Raw genomic sequence first — 15,894 nt, 5'->3', positions numbered from 1 at the left:
TCATACTATTTCAAATGATTCCGTTATTGTTACATTTGTCATAGTGATCTGTAGTCAGTGATCTTTTTTTTTTTTTTTTTTTTTTTTGTCTTTTTGCCATTTCTTGGGCCGCTCCCACGGCATATGGAGGTTCCCAGGCTAGGGGTCGAATCGGAGCTGTAGCTGCTGGCCTACGCCAGAGCCACAGCAACGCGGGATCCGAGTGGTGTCTGCAACCTACACCACAGCTCACGGCAACGCCGGATCGTTAACCCACTGAGCAAGGGCAGGGACCGAACCCACAACCTCATGGTTCCTAGTCGGATTCGTTAACCACTGCACCACGACGGGAACTCCCGTCAGTGATCTTTGATGTTACTTTTTCAATTGTTTTGGTGCACCACGAACTGTGTCCATAGAAGATGGCAAACAGTTGATAAATGTTGTGTGTTCTGACTATTCCACTGACTGGCCATTCCCCATCTCTCTTCCTCTCCTTGGGCTTCCTTGTTCCTCAATTCACAACAATACTGAAATTAGGCCAATTAATAACTGCATAATGGCCTCTAAGCATCCAAATGAAGGAAGAGTCAGTCAATGTGGCAACTGTCATTGTTTTAAAAAGTTGCCACAGCCACCCCAACACACTCACCAGTCAGCAGCTACCACCACTGAGGCAAGACTTCCACCAGGAAAAAGATTATGACTTTCTGAAGGATCAGGTGATGGCTGGCATTTTTTAACAATATTTTTAAATTAAGGTATATACATTTTTCAGACATAATGCTATTTCACAATAGACTACAAAATAGTATAGCCTTTTTAGGGCTGCACCTACAGCATATGGAAGTTCCCAGACTAGGAGTCGAATTGGAACTGCAGCTGCCAGCCTATACCACAGCCATAGCAACTCAAGATCTGAGCTACATTTGCAACCTACCCCACAGCTCAAGGCAACGCCAGATTCCTGACCCACTGAGTGAGGCCAGGAATCAAATCCACATCCTCATGGATACTAGTCAGATTTGTTTCCACTGCACCACAATGGAAACTCCATAAACATAATTTTTATATGCACTGGAAAGTTAAAAAAAAAATGTGATTTTTTTTTTTAATGGCCACACTCACAGCATATGGAAGTTCCCTGGCCAGGGCCTGAATCTGAGCCACAGCTTCTACCTATACCATAGCTGTGGCAATGCCAGATCCTTTAACCCACTACTCTAGGCCAGGAATCAAACCCATACCTTCACAGCGACCTGAGCCACTACAGTCTGATTCTCAATCCACTATGCCACAGCAGGAATGGCTGTGTGACTTTTTTTATTGTGATATTGCTTTATAGCAGTGGTCTGGATGTGTAATATCCCTGAAGTATTCTTATGGTATCCTTTTAGATCAAAGCATTAATTTTACTCTTGTTTACAGAGACAGGCAATTGGGATTGTTTGTTTTACTTTTCAGCAAACTCATGAAGAAAAACAATCCATCTATGTGGTCTTAAATAGAGGAATTTGATCAAATGCAAAAGTCAAGAACCAATCCAGGAACTACCAGGTGGGAGATGGGTGACAGGAGAGAAAGCTCCTGCTTTTGAATAGAGACTGGATGCTATAAACCCAAAGTAATATATCATCATAGCTCCCTGAGGCAGCACAAAACTAAACAGAAGAGGCTAAAAGGCCCAAGATCAAGTTCCAGTTCTAAATGCCTCCTTGCATAGTTAGTAGGCCTTGAGAAGAGGGCAAGTCAATGTTTTAAAATAAAGATCATTTTGCATCTAATATTTCTTTCTGCCACTTTAAGAAAAACTTCCAAATATTCTAACACATAAAAAAATCAAAAATCTCATAACCACAGCAGGAGAAGCTATCTAAAGAAGAAAGATAAAGATTCCTACTTGAACAACTTTTCTTTTACTTCAGATCATAAACTTTGAACCCACAGACATTTCATGATATAGCATTCAGTGGAAGGATTCACAAAGCTAAGTAGTTCTAATTTTTTAGCAAGACTGAACAAAGCTACTATAGATAAGACTGGAAATCTTATCTCCTTTCTATTGGTAACATCAATAGAACTCTTCCATCATAATTTCAGTGAAAATAATAAATCTGCATAAGACATTTGGAGTGAATGTTAGATCTTTTCTTCAAAATTGCTTATTATCTTGCCTTTTTAAAACATAATACATTCCAGCTATAGACTGGTTATACTATGTTATAATAAGGTCAGAAAAGTCCCACTCATGATAGAACTGCTGTATCACTCTCTTTCATGTTCACAATGTTTCCAGTATTGCTGTTCATGCATGTAAATGGGGCTAAACAAGAGAGCAGCAGTTTCTTCTCCACTTGATACATGTAAAATTCATTTTTCATAAGCAGCTCCTCAAAGAACCTGCCACTGATTGCAGCTCTGCTTTTCTCATCACAGTCTGATGGATGTTTTTGCTCAAAACAAGCCACCCTTTGCTGATTGCTGCAGGCTGCTTGGTCTGTCAATTGTAAAAATACAGCATTCTCCAGCTAGGCCACGTTGCTTACTGTAATCAAAGAGTCAGAGGCAAACATTCATTCCAATGAATCCTTGGTTCTGATCTCTATTTTCTCTACTGCCGTGTTCATTTTGGTTGTGAAATACCCTCCAAACAAAAATGCCACAGGTTAGAGATCAAGTCACTCACCCTAGCTGAGTTAAAAATCCTCCTGGAAGGTCAGCTAAGGCCAACCCTAAAGAAGGTGATGGCTTCAGGCTGTCTGCTGACTTCATTCCCCACCGCTGAGCACTAAGACCTTCCTGGAAGCGGGGATGGAGCAGCACATGTCTACCCTGCCAAAGAAAGTAATATCAATCATAAAAGGATTTCAAGGTTCTCCTGGCTTTGCTGCTCATGTATTGATTTCTTATCACAAACAGAGTTGACACAAAAATCACTGTTATTTCACTCCTCAACTCACACATCACAGGGTATATGTTTAATTGATATCAGGCTTGAAATCCCATATAAACAACTTAATTAAGATTAGGAAGATTGGAAAGTCGGAGTTATTCTACCAGCCTTCTTAGTGTAATGATCAATATATATATAAGGATTTTTTCAATTTAAAAAAAGATTTGAATGTATTTCATAATCAATAGCAAGAACCCTAAAGATGAAGATTATGGAAGAAAATGATGCTTTAGCAGATTTCCAATATTTTCTAAATCTTGCTTCACCAGGAAGCAAACGGTTTTAGTACTTATTTTCCAATTTTCAGTTCTATTGAGATGCAATGGATGCTTTCATTTTCTACTTAAAATGTTCAGTGATAAACTGAATTTCCCCAATTCTCAGGGTACTCTTACAATCACTCTGTTTGTCCTAGGATTCCACCTAAGAAAATCCTAGGGGCGTTTCTTCATTTCACAAAATTACCAAACTCTCAAAGAAGCAAAATACACCAAAAGGATTTTGCTGCATTGGAATTAAAATCACTCCTTGCTTCACAAATAAGACTTAGTTTGTCATCTTATTAAGTGTAACTCAGAGTTCCTGCTGTGGCGCAGTGGAAATGAATCTGACTAGGAACCATGAGGTGGCAGGTTCGATCTGTGGCTCTGATTGGACCCCTAGCCTAGGAATTTCCATATGCTGCAAGTGCAGTCCTAAAAAGCCAAAAAAAAAAAAAAAAAAAAAAAAAAAAAAAGGTATGGTTGATTTACAGTGTGCCAATTTCTGCTGTACAACAAAGGGACTCAGTTATACATTCTTTTCTATAGACAAATGGAGAAATAAGCTTCTTGGGGCAAAGAGACCTAAAGTAGGATCTTCATATCAATGATCTCTTTTAACTCCTATGTGCCAAATCAGCCAAGTACAGCACATTGTTACATTCAAATAACAATCCTGTCTGATAGTCCCTTGACATATTTTAATGGCTCTTCCACATCTACTTTCCTCTCAAATGGTGGTAGCCTCCAAGGTTCTCTCCTTGGACCTTCTCTTTCTAACTCACACTCTCCTAGGGCACTTGCATGAATGTTCTTAACTTCAAATAACTTGTATAGACTGATGACTCCTAATTCCATATCTCCTAAATCTGAGATCTGATTACCCACTGCCTTTGGAACAACTCTATTCCTCAAATGCAATGCATATACAAACGCAATCCCTCTTTCCCATAAATGAAATGAGAAATTAATTCAGATTGCTTTAGCTATGTTTCTAGCTCCTCCCTTACTGGCTACTAGTAACCCTTGGGCAGGTTACTCAAACTCTCTAATACTAGTTATCCTCATCTGTAAAGTGGGGATGATAATAATGCCTACTACAGAATGTGGTTATGAGAGTTAAATGAGATAGTGTAGGGAAAGAACTTAACACAATGCTTGACACAAATGAATAGCGCAATAACATTAGGAGTAGTAAAGTTATCAATAAAATATTTTATGTTTCTTTCCAATATTAGTAAGTAGCACTTTCACTAAATGTCACCTTTTACCTTGGTTCTCTTCATGAAATTCTGGCCTCTATGCTCTCATAGAACCTAAGAGATCAAGGATTTGCCAGAATGTTTTGTAACTACTTTTTAATATGCTGTCTCTCATACAAGTCCATAAGCTCTTTGGTGACAAGCTGTGTCTAGTCTAACTCTTTTACACTGAAGGAATATTGCAGAATGGATAGGAAGGGTGAGCAGGCAGAGAGATTAGAAGACTAGTAAAAATATACTAGATGAGACCTGAAGAGGGACTTTTAAACCAAATCAGTGGGAGTAAGGATGAAAGAAAAAGAAGGATTTTCAGAAAAGTTTAGAAGAAGAAAGAATCAACAAAACTTGTCAAGGACTGGATTTCAGTGGTGAGAGAAAATCATCCATTTTACTTCTCACCAGCCACAAATCTATCCCCTCTTCATCAAGTATGAATAGTCTACAACAGAGCAAAGAGCACTGTTTTGAGCTGGGACTGTTCCTAAGAGGAAGAATTAGATGCTACTTCAGACGTCCGCTCTGCCCAGCTTTTATATATTAGTCCTCATCTACTTTCTTCATCATTTTTCTTTTTCATCAACCAGTTTAGCAAAACAGATGAGAACACAGGCTTTGAGATCAGGCAGACTTGGACTTGTGTTTCAGCTCCTCCTTGATAACTATGGGCCACAGTTACCTAACCCCTCCAAATCTCAGTTTCCTTGTTTTTAAAATAGGAGTAATAATTGTATACACCTCGTTGGTTTGTGTGAAACTTAAATAGACCATACATACAGAGTCTGGGCATAGTGCCTGGAAAAGAGTAAATGTTTCATATATGCTCTTTTTATCTTATAAAAATAAACATCGTGAAATAGTAAATCTTTGAGACCCACAAATGTAAGAAATTCATATCACAGAGCTACAGCTTTTGTATCACATGTCATAAAGTAATATCTCTAGCCTGGAATTCTGTAAGAAAGTAAGTATCAAACATCACACTAGGCCAAAAGATAAAATCTTACCCTATAGCAAGTGGTAAAAATTATCACTAGGGACTAAATGAGAAGAAAAGAAAGTTAATCAACTAAAGTCATTTGAACTTACTAATCTGCTTTCATGATAATAAGAATCTGTACTTTTGCTTAAGAATAAGGGCTGGGAGTTCCTGTCGTGGCTCAGTGGAAATGAATCCGACTAGGAACCATGAAGTTGTGGGTTCCATCCCTGACCTCGCTCAATGGGTTAACGATCTGGCGCTGCCATGAGCTGTGGTAGGTTGCAGACACAGCTCAGATCTGGCATTGCTGTGGCCATGGCATAGGCCGGCGGCTATAGCTCTGATTCGACCCCATAGCCTGGGAAACCCCGTATGCCGCAGGTGTGACCCTAAAAAGCAAAAAAGAAAAGAAAAGAATAAGGGGTGAATTCCCAATCTAAACTCTACCATATTACTATTCAGACAGATGCCTTTACTTTTCAGTTATGAATTAATTGATTATCAAGTTTTTTTTAGATCTCAACATTCTTATTCAGTATAGAAAAAGCAAAGATAGTAGGCACACTTAATAATCTCATTCTGTTAGCAAATGAAAAGTGTTCTTAGAAGTATATTTTAGTACTATAGCCAATTTAGAAATGATTGGTTTATAGTATTTAGTATTTATTTTTTCAAAATAAAACTATCAAATAATAGCCTATCAAGCTCCTAATTGGAGATTTTTTTATTTGCAAAAGTGACTAATGTGACACTGATAGTAGTTGGTCCTTCATTTTCTTGTCATATCAGTCACCACATTATTGACAGTATATTGCCTTAAAAAGAGGCGAGACTTCTAAAAGCAACAAAAACCTGAAGGTGAGTTCCCCCTAACTCTACTCACACTCCAGCCCAGTCACTGCTACCTCCAGGATAGAGACACCCATGAAATTTAAAGTTAGCAGGTTGAAAATACAGAGACAAGTTGTACAAGCAAAATTAAGGAAGTTTACAGATAAAAACTTATTATCTTCACGTAGAAGGATCTTGTGGATATCACAAACACTACTTTTAAAATCAGACCAAAAAAGAGGTGACAGGAAATCCATTCCAGATGGGCTTTTGATCTGTGTAGCTTCAATCAAACCATTTCTTTCGGTACATCTTTTTCTCTATTTCTGAAGCAATAATTCCCATCTCACTATCTTGAAAATGTGATTTAAGACCTAAATTCTATTACAAGGAGATCCTGCTGAGTAGCATTGGGAACTATGTCTAGATACTCATGTTGCAACAGAACAAAGGGTGGGGGAAAAAATGTATACATGTAAGGATAACTTGATCCCCTTGCTGTACAGTGGGAAAATAAAATTAAAAAAAAAAAAAGAACTAAATTCTAGGTATTTCTCTGGGCCTCATTTTGCCATTTGAAAAATAATGAGGGAGTATCTGTTGTGGCTCGGTGAGTTACGAACCTGACTAGTATCCATGAGGATGTGGGTTCGATCCCTGACCTTGCTCAGTGGGTTAAGGATCTGGCCTTGCAGTGAGTTGTGGTGTAGATAGCGCTCGGATCATGTGTTGCTGTGGCTGTGGTGTACGCTGGGAGCTGCAGTTCTGATTCAACCCCAAGCCTGGGAACTTCCATAGGCCCCATGTGTAGCCCTAAAAAGCAAAAAATTAATTAAGAAAAGAAAAATAACGGAATTTTATCAGATACTTTAGTAACTTTTCTTTTAGCTTTAAAAATGTTATAACTCCAATATGTCATAGGTTATTTCCACTGAACTTAAGAACATTTTATCCAGAAGGCCCCCGGCCAAGTACAGCTATGTTATTTACACAGAATAAACACTGGACTATTAACAAAACAGTATTAGTAAGGATTTCTTTAGGTGGCTAAGGAAATAGAACATCTGACTGGCAAATTTTGATGGAAAGTTGGGAAAGAGGAAGGCCAAGACCACAGAGACTTATCCAAATGGAGGCGAGTCAGGTAGTGGGCAAGCCAAGGGGTCAAGGTTGATAGTACTTTCTTCATGTAGATGCTCTACAGTGATGGTAAACTTCCTTGGAAAGCAGGACTGGGCATCACCAGTGAAAGGAAAGGGGAGAGTCAAGAAGGAAATTTTGTGGAATATTTAAAACTGTTTACCATGTTGAGTTATTTTGTCTCAAGATATCTTTTTAATGATGATAAGTGTTCTATAAGAATATCTCCTCAGGAGTTCCCATCGTGGCTCAGTGGTTAACAAATCCGACTAGGAACCATGAGGTTGAGGGTTTGATCCCTGGCCTTGCTCAGTAGGTTAAAGATCTGGCGTTGCCATGAGCTGTGGTGTAGGTTGCAGACGCAGCTCGGATCCCGCATGGCTGTGGCTCTGGCGTAGGCTGGTGGCTACAGCTCCGATTCAACCCCTAGCCTGGGAACCTCCACATGCCACGGAAGCAGCCAAGAGATGGCAAAAAGACAAAAAAAAAAAAAAAAAAAAAAAAAAAGAGAGAGAGAGAGAGAGAAACTTGTAATCATATGTAAGAACCCTCATCAAATGTACATATTATAAAAGTTAAAGTTGCCATTGACGTTCCCGTCGTGGCTCAGTGGTTAACGAATCCAACTAGGAACCATGAGGTTGCGGGTTCGATCCCTGGCCTTGCTCAGTGGGTTAAGGATCTGGCATTGCCATGAGCTGTGGTGTAGGTCGCAGACATAGCTCGGATCTGGCATTGCTAGTGACTCTAGTGTAGGCCAGCAGTGACAGCTCCAATTCAATCCCTAGCCTGGGAACCTCCATATGCCTCAGCAATGGCCCTAGAAAAGGCAAAACAAACAAAAGAAAAAAGTTAAAGTTGCTATTAAAAATATTCTTATACGCATCACTTGTCCTGGGCAAAGTTATGGTACAAGGGGAACAAAACCCTCTTGGCATTCTCATCTCCCCACTGCAGTCCATTTCTCATCCTTCTCTTGGTTCTCCTTCTCCACTCTCCACTTCTCAGCCCTCACATCCTCAGGCAGCTCATCATTCATACCTTCTCAGCCATGGACTCAACCTGGTAATACTGAACCTCTTAGAAGCACAGTAGAATAAGCATGGGCTTCGAAGTCAGGTATGAATCCTGGCACCCTGTGTACATGCGGAAATTTCATACTTGCCAAGTCTTGACATTTAAAACTGCTGTAAAATTTAGAGATGATAAAATATTTAAAACACTGACCACAGTTCTTGCAAGATAATAGACCGCTCCTCTCCTTGTTTCCAGAATGGGAATTCCTTTAGCATAGTACCAGCATGATTGAAATTCACCTAACTTAATTTCCAATGGATGTTAATAACTAGGGAGAGTTTAATGAGCTACCATTTCTTTAATCACATAATGAAAGAAATGCTTAGAGATACCATACTTTAACCACACAATAAAGAAAACAGAATTTCTAGTGGGGTGACAGGTAAACAAAATAGTTGAATCTTTAGGTGTCCTGTTGCACAGGTATATATTCTCTAGAAAACTTTGCGTGGTAACTCTTTTGCTAGTGCTTAAGAAACCAAGTTTGCCCTGTCCATGAAAACCTTAAAAAGTTTTTGGCTAAGAAATAAAAGATTCTAATCTGACAGAGCAAAAATAGAAGTCAAAGAAACTTATTTTAAAGACAATTCTACAGCACCAAGATTTTCTTGTTAAAGAGTCTTTCTATTCTTATGCAGAAGAGAGAGATTATATGACAAAATCTGCTACTTGTCTTTGTGGGAAATGATAAATGAAACTGAGGCCCACAAAATAGCCTGATTGTAGGGTCTCAAGAATAAGATTTGATGGCACTGGTGATTTTGTTAATACCTTCCTTGCTGTGAGACTATGACAATTCATTTTTAAAAGGGAAAACAAAAAGGTGAAGCATGACCCAAAGGAAATTTCATCTTTACTATATAGTACTCATTTATATGGATGGAATCATTCTCCTAAAAGTTTAAGTTCTAATTTATCTATGACTATAGCGTAATTCTGTAAGTCTCTGGTGAAATGGGGGTTGGTGTAATTATCCATGAAATTCAGGGATATTCTTAAAAACCACGATTTTGGCCTAAATTACTCAGATAAGAAAGACATTGACTGCTCAGCTTGCTCTGCGGGGGAAGTGCATTAAGTACCACTATATAGAAGCTGGCATTATCCCTGGAGCTTCTTTAAGTGTTTCTGAACATCTGATTACTCACAGTCTATGACTCACAAATTACATAAATCTTTTGAGAATTGAGAGTCAGTGCTTTCTTTTCATTCCCATTATATTAGAAAGTAATAGCGCTATCTCTGAAAGAAATTAGAGGCCCCTGGCTAATATTTACTGTGGACAAGCTTACTCAGAGTAATCCTCAGTAAATGTCAATTGTATGCACAGTCTACTAATCAGAGACAACAGCAGCCCTGAAAGGGAATTATGACCCAACAGACACTTCAGTCGATATGTCTGCCCTAGAATGCAACACTCAGTGATTTTCCTATGCTTAGAACCTGGGTTTTCTGACTTTCCGCAGTGCTCTTGCCCTGTTCCATATTTCTACCCTGGGAAGCAGGGTGCAGCATAAATACTTTGACTTTGGGGATAAATCTGCTACTTCCTAGCAATATGACCATGAAAAAAAACACTGAACCCCTTTGAAACTGTAATTTCCTCATCTGTGAGATGAAGACATATCTAGCTCCTGTGATGGCTATGAAACTTAAGTGTATAGAAATAAAACTTTCCTAAAGTGATCATTTCATATCACACAACCTCAACATCTCAATGGCTTCCAAGAAAAAATATTTATTTCTCCCTTTCCTTACTCAGCTGGGGCTCTATGTGTGGTACTATCCTGGAACCCAGGATTCAGCAATAATATTTCAGGGATAGAAGTAAGTATCAACCTACCTTCATGGATAATACATACTGAAATAACTTTAGATGTGGTTTTGCAGTGGTCACAGTTACAAAAACCTCAAAAAATAACTGAAAAGGGAAAGGATGCCTCACAAGAATATGTTTAGCATCACATAATATTAATTTTTACCACCAACATCCTGTATCAGAACTCATTGGACTACCAAGAAAAATGAAGATACTATAATTAAGAAATAGGTGTTCGCACTTTCATCCAAAATTGCCATTTGCATGAAGGTGACTTTGTATAAATTATGTTCATTTTTGTTCTGAATCCTTGACTGTATATCACAATGAAATATTAAGTTGTGTACTCAAAGAATGCCTAGTTAAGAAGGATATTCTCTTGGATTGATTTCAGTGATGAATCTGGAGTTAACTGTCTCTCTCTGTGGGAATCTATATTGTATAGGACAGCTTCATTTATAAAATGCCTCATTATTCAAGTGACCCTGAAACAATAAAAGATGAACATGTAGTACATGAAAAGGTCTGCTTGGACTGCATGTATTTATGTGCCATTCATCAAAAGAGATTAGCTATTCTCCAGATTGCCATCATTACCACCCTGTATGGATAAGACTTTGACAGTGATTTTCCACTTTCATTGATCTTTTGAATTAAATTGATTTTTTAGTCTACAAGAGGAGAAAACAATTTCCTAAGGGAATCAGTTTCCTTCTGAGCATTGTTCTTCAGCCACACTCTCACATCCCAGAGCCAGAGCTTCATGCATTCACTCTCCTTTGATTATCAGGAGTACATTGATTTAAAGTTTGAGAAATATTGCATGGGAGATCCTCAGGGAACATGCATTACAGAATTTATTTAAGGGAACAGAATGTTTAAGCGAATTTGCAAGTATAGGCTTAAATGCAAGAAAACGGGCAGCAAAAATATTTGTATGATTTTAGAGAAACCAATACTGAGTCTCTTGCCCAGCCCTCCAAAATCTCCCCTACCTAGTCACTGAAGCTTAAAATGCCTTTTGCACAGAGCTTTCCGCCCATATTAAGCAATAAGGCTTAAAGTGTAAATAAATTTGAGAATGATAGCACAATATATTCCCAACAAATAGACAAAAAATTGAAAATAAATCTTTTCCTTTAAGCAGGTTTTTTTGGGTTTTGGGGGTGTTTTTGTTTGTTTGGGGTTTTTTTTTTTTTACTTTCTAGGGCTGTACCCACAGCATATGAAAGTGCCCAGGCTAGGGGTCGAATCAGAACTGCAGCTGCAGGGGGTATAGCTCAGTGGTGGAGCATTTGACTGCAGAACTGTAGCTGCCATCCTACACCACAGCCACAGCAATGCAGGATCCGAGCCGCGTCAATGGCCTACACCACAGCTCATGGCAATGCCAGATCCTTAACCCACTGAACAAGGCCAAGGATGAAACCTGCCACCTCATGGTTACTAGTTGGATTCATTTCCACTGCCCCACAATGGGAATGCCCCTGAAAGCAGGTTTTAATTGAGGGAAAGAGCAAGTAAGTTTGGGATACCTGAAGTGGATAAGAACAAGAAGGGAATCCATGCAGTAGAAAAAGGAATCAGAAAAAGCAAGCCAAGAGTACCAAAGTAAGCTTCACCTACTTCAAAATTTTCCCTAGAATTGCAATGCATGATTAACTTACATTTCCTCATCCAGCCTCTGAATTGTTCCCTCCTATACCTTCAATTTGCTGTCCTGCAAGAAGACTAAGCTATTCCAGCTGGCCAAATACATAATGATATCACCAGGTGCAATCCAAACCAAACTTAATACTATTTTGGTGGAAAGAGGATTTAAAGTGGTGAGTATGAGATTTACTGGAGTCCATCACCAAAAAGAGAGCCTCCTTGGAGTTCCCTGGTGGCACAGCAGGTTAAGGATCCAGCAGTTGTCATTGCTGTTGCTTGAGTTGCTGCCATGGCTCAGGTTTGATCCCTGGCCTAGGAAATTCTGTATGCCATGGGTGTGGCCAAAAAAAAAAAAGAAAAAAGCCTCTTCATTGTATTACATTGGATAAAAATGAGTAAGGAGAATAGTGAAGTGTCATGAAATATCATATGCAGAGCTGTCCTGAAAAAGAGACAGTGCAGGAAAAACATGACACAACAACACAAAAGGACTATACTAAGGCCATTAATGATAGTGAAGCTCACTTGGTTTCAGTATATGGAAGAATTTCCTAAAAACTGGAGTTGTCCCAATGAAGAAGGCTGACCTCCAAAAACAAACTCTTTGGTACTCAGATGCTCAGTTAGGGGTAATAAAGAAAGGATACCTGGAGCTCCCATCGTGGTGCAGTGGTTAATGAATCTGACTAGGAACCATGAGGTTGCGGGTTCGGTCCCTGCCCTTGCTCAGTGGGTTAACGATCCAGCGTTGCCGTGAGCTGCGGTGTAGGTTGCAGACGCAGCTCGGATCCCGCGTTGCTGTGGCTCTGGCATAGGCCGGTGGCTACAGCTCCGATTAGACCCCTAGCCTGGGAACCTCCATATGCCGTGGGAGGGGCCCAAGAAATACAAAAAGACAAAAAAAAAAAAAAAAAAAAAAAAAAAGATGCCTGATTAAGAGATATGGAAGGTCTTTCTTCCAACAACTAAATTTAATGCTAAACACCTCTAATTTTCTATAGATAACATATCTTTTGAGGCCATAAAAGAAAGAGATTTTTGGGAGACACTAATATTACAACCCAAATTACAAAAGTCAAGACATGAAAGCAACCTAAGTGTCCACCAATGGATGAATGGGTAAAGAAAATGTGGTGTATACATATACTATAAAATGTTTTCTAGCCATAAAAAAGGAGGAAATGTTGCCGTTTGTGACAACACGGATGGAACTCGAGGCCATTTATGTAAGTTAAATAAGTCAGACAGAGAAAGGCAAATAGCATATGATCTCACTTATATGTAGAATGGAAAGGAAGGAAGGGAGTGTGGGAGGGAGGGAGGGAGGAAGGAAGGAAGGAAAGAAGGATAGATACCAAAAACAGACTGATGGTCCCAGAGACAGGAGGTAGGGAGTAGATGAAATGAGTAAAGGGAGTCAAAAGGTACAGACTTCCAGCTACAGAATAAGTACATCAAGGGATGTAATGTATAGCATGGTGATTATAGTTAATACTGCATTATATATGTAAATGTTTCGAAGATGGTAAATCTTAAGTTCTCATCACGAGAAAAATAACTGAAACCATGTATTAAAAGTTCTCACCATAAGAAAAAAATTATATGATATTGACAGATATCAACTAGACTTATTATGGCGATCATTTCACAATATATACAAACAGCAAATCATTATGTTGTACACCAGAAACTAATACCAAAAAAAAAAAAAAAAAACCTACATCTCAATTTAAAAAGACGTCTGGGAGTTCCTGTCGTGGCTCAGTGGTTAATGAATCCGACTAGGAAGCATGAGGTTGCAGGTTCAATCCCTGGCCTTGCTCAGTGGGTTAAGGATCTGGGCTTGCCATGAGCTGTGATGTAGGTCGCAGACGTGGCTCAGATCCGACATTGCTGTGGCTGTGGCGTAGGCCAGCGGCTACAGCTCCGATTAGACCCCTAGCCTGGTAACCTCCATATGCCATGAGTGCGGCCCTAGAAAAGACTAAATAAATAAATAAACAAACAAACAAACAAAAAGAAGTCTGACCAAAAAATGGTTATTTAAAGAATGACTATAAAAATGAAAAAAAAAAAAAAATAACTGTTACTAATAAACCTGGAGGCCAGAAAGGACATGAACAAAGGTAAGACATGACTGGCAGTGACAAGAAAGGGCAAGTAAAGGGAACATGTGGGAATAAGATAATCAGGTGGAATTAAAAAAAAAAAAAAAAAAACAAAAAAAAAACAAAAAAAAAACTAGGATGGAGAAATTGATTCTACTTCATCAGAGCTGAGGATACTTGGAAAAAAGACCAGGGATATGTAAATGAGGAAAATGAAAAAATTAGCTTGAAATGCAGTTTCCAGAAATGAAGGGAAGGTTTAATATTTGTGTCGGAGTGCAAGGAATTTTTATGGTCAAATATGTTTGGAAATGCTGAGTTAAACACCATTAAACAGATTCTCATAGAGCCTTAGCTATCTGTCACAATTCTAAGTCTCAAAGAGAGGATAACATGCAGTGTCCCCATTAAATCATATTTTTTACAGAAATTTTTGGGAACTATCAGCCTAAAGAATACACAGTAGAAAAGAAATATCAGACTTAGGCGTTTGGATTTAGTATCCGGCAGTTAGGGGACGTTTAGGCTTCCAACAAGGGTTTATACTCTAAGTCTACTCATAATGAACCGAGCTAACTCAAAGACTAGAAACAATAGGTCTTTAGCCAATTTGGAGAAAATGGAGAGTAGGGCTAATCTTGCAAACTTTCCTCATGTTTTAAAGCCTCTTTCAGTGTGTGACTCAACCTGTAAATTAATTTGCCCTGTAGGAGGAGCCCTACACTGCATAGGACTCTGTATTCTAAATTGCTGGCCATGGAAATAGGATTTGGATAGTTCATTTAGAAGTAAGATAAGGAATGTGAGTTGGGAATACCTCACCGGCCCAATTTCAATGTTTAAAGAAAAAGTCATCACAGCTCCCAGGTTTCTTTTTTTTTTTTTTTTTTTGTCTTTTTGCTATTTCTTTGGGCCGCTCCCGCGGCATATGGAGGTTCCCAGGCTAGGGATCCAATCGGAGCTGTAGCCACCGGCCTACGCCAGAGCCACAGCAACGTGGGATCCGAGCCACGTCTGCAACCTACACCACAGCTCACGGCAAGGGCAGGGACCGAACCCGCAACCTCATGGTTCCTAGTCGGATTTGTTAACCTCTGCGCCACGACGGGAACTCCCAGCTCCCAGGTTTCAAATACAACCAGGTGCCAGACAACTTAATCCTCACACTGTTCCCACTTTAAAGGTAAGGACACTGAAGATCAAAGTAAATAACACTTCCAAGATCTCCTTGCTTGGGAGCTGTAGAGTCAGGATTCAAATTGCCTAGCTGACTCCAAATTCTATACTCAACAACTGCTGCTATTCAGTGTTGCAGGAAACATTAGAGAACTAGCAGTGTGCAGTGAAAGATGAGAATTATGAGTTTACATATGGACTTGTTACATTATATATGCCATATGACTGGAAGCCATTCTCTCTCACTCAGAGTGCTTCAGCCACAATGATTCTGACATTTTCTAGATCATGTTATGCTTTTCCTTGCCTCGGGCCTTTGCACTTGCTGTGCTCAGTAACTGAAACAGTTTCTTTTCCCATCCTCACATCTCATCTCTCCAGTCTCAGTTTAAATATCACTTCTACAAAGAGTTCTTGTTTTCCACTGCACCTAAAGTAGCTAATCCTCTCCTCTCCTTTCTCAGCACACACCCCCATTATTATCACAGCAGTATATTTTTTATTATACTTACCAAAAGCTATATAAAGTTTATTTCTTCATTTATTTATTTTCCCCCTGCCTCACTAAACTTCAATTTCCATGTGGGAAAGAGGACTCTCTTATTTACCCAAACTAGTTTAAAGCCTGATTCTGGTGGCTACTCAGTGAATACCAGT

At 39.2% G+C, this 15,894-nt stretch overlaps 1 long non-coding RNA gene across 3 annotated transcripts in view; it reads right to left on the bottom strand.

The window, feature by feature from the left end:
* The window catches only part of LOC102162695, a 706,046-nt gene that overhangs the window by 526,128 nt on the left and 164,024 nt on the right, over positions 1 to 15,894 (bottom strand). For all 3 annotated transcript variants that reach the window (XR_002338915.1, XR_002338918.1, XR_002338916.1), the window contains one exon: positions 2,666 to 2,811. This is a non-coding gene — a long non-coding RNA (uncharacterized LOC102162695). The remainder of the gene's footprint in view (positions 1 to 2,665; positions 2,812 to 15,894) is intronic.

Source organism: Sus scrofa, chromosome 1 (genome assembly GCF_000003025.6).
Source record: "Sus scrofa isolate TJ Tabasco breed Duroc chromosome 1, Sscrofa11.1, whole genome shotgun sequence".
NCBI lineage: Eukaryota > Metazoa > Chordata > Mammalia > Artiodactyla > Suidae > Sus > Sus scrofa.
The sequence above is the reverse complement of the archived record's forward strand: the minus strand, read 5'-3'. Positions and strand labels throughout refer to the sequence as shown.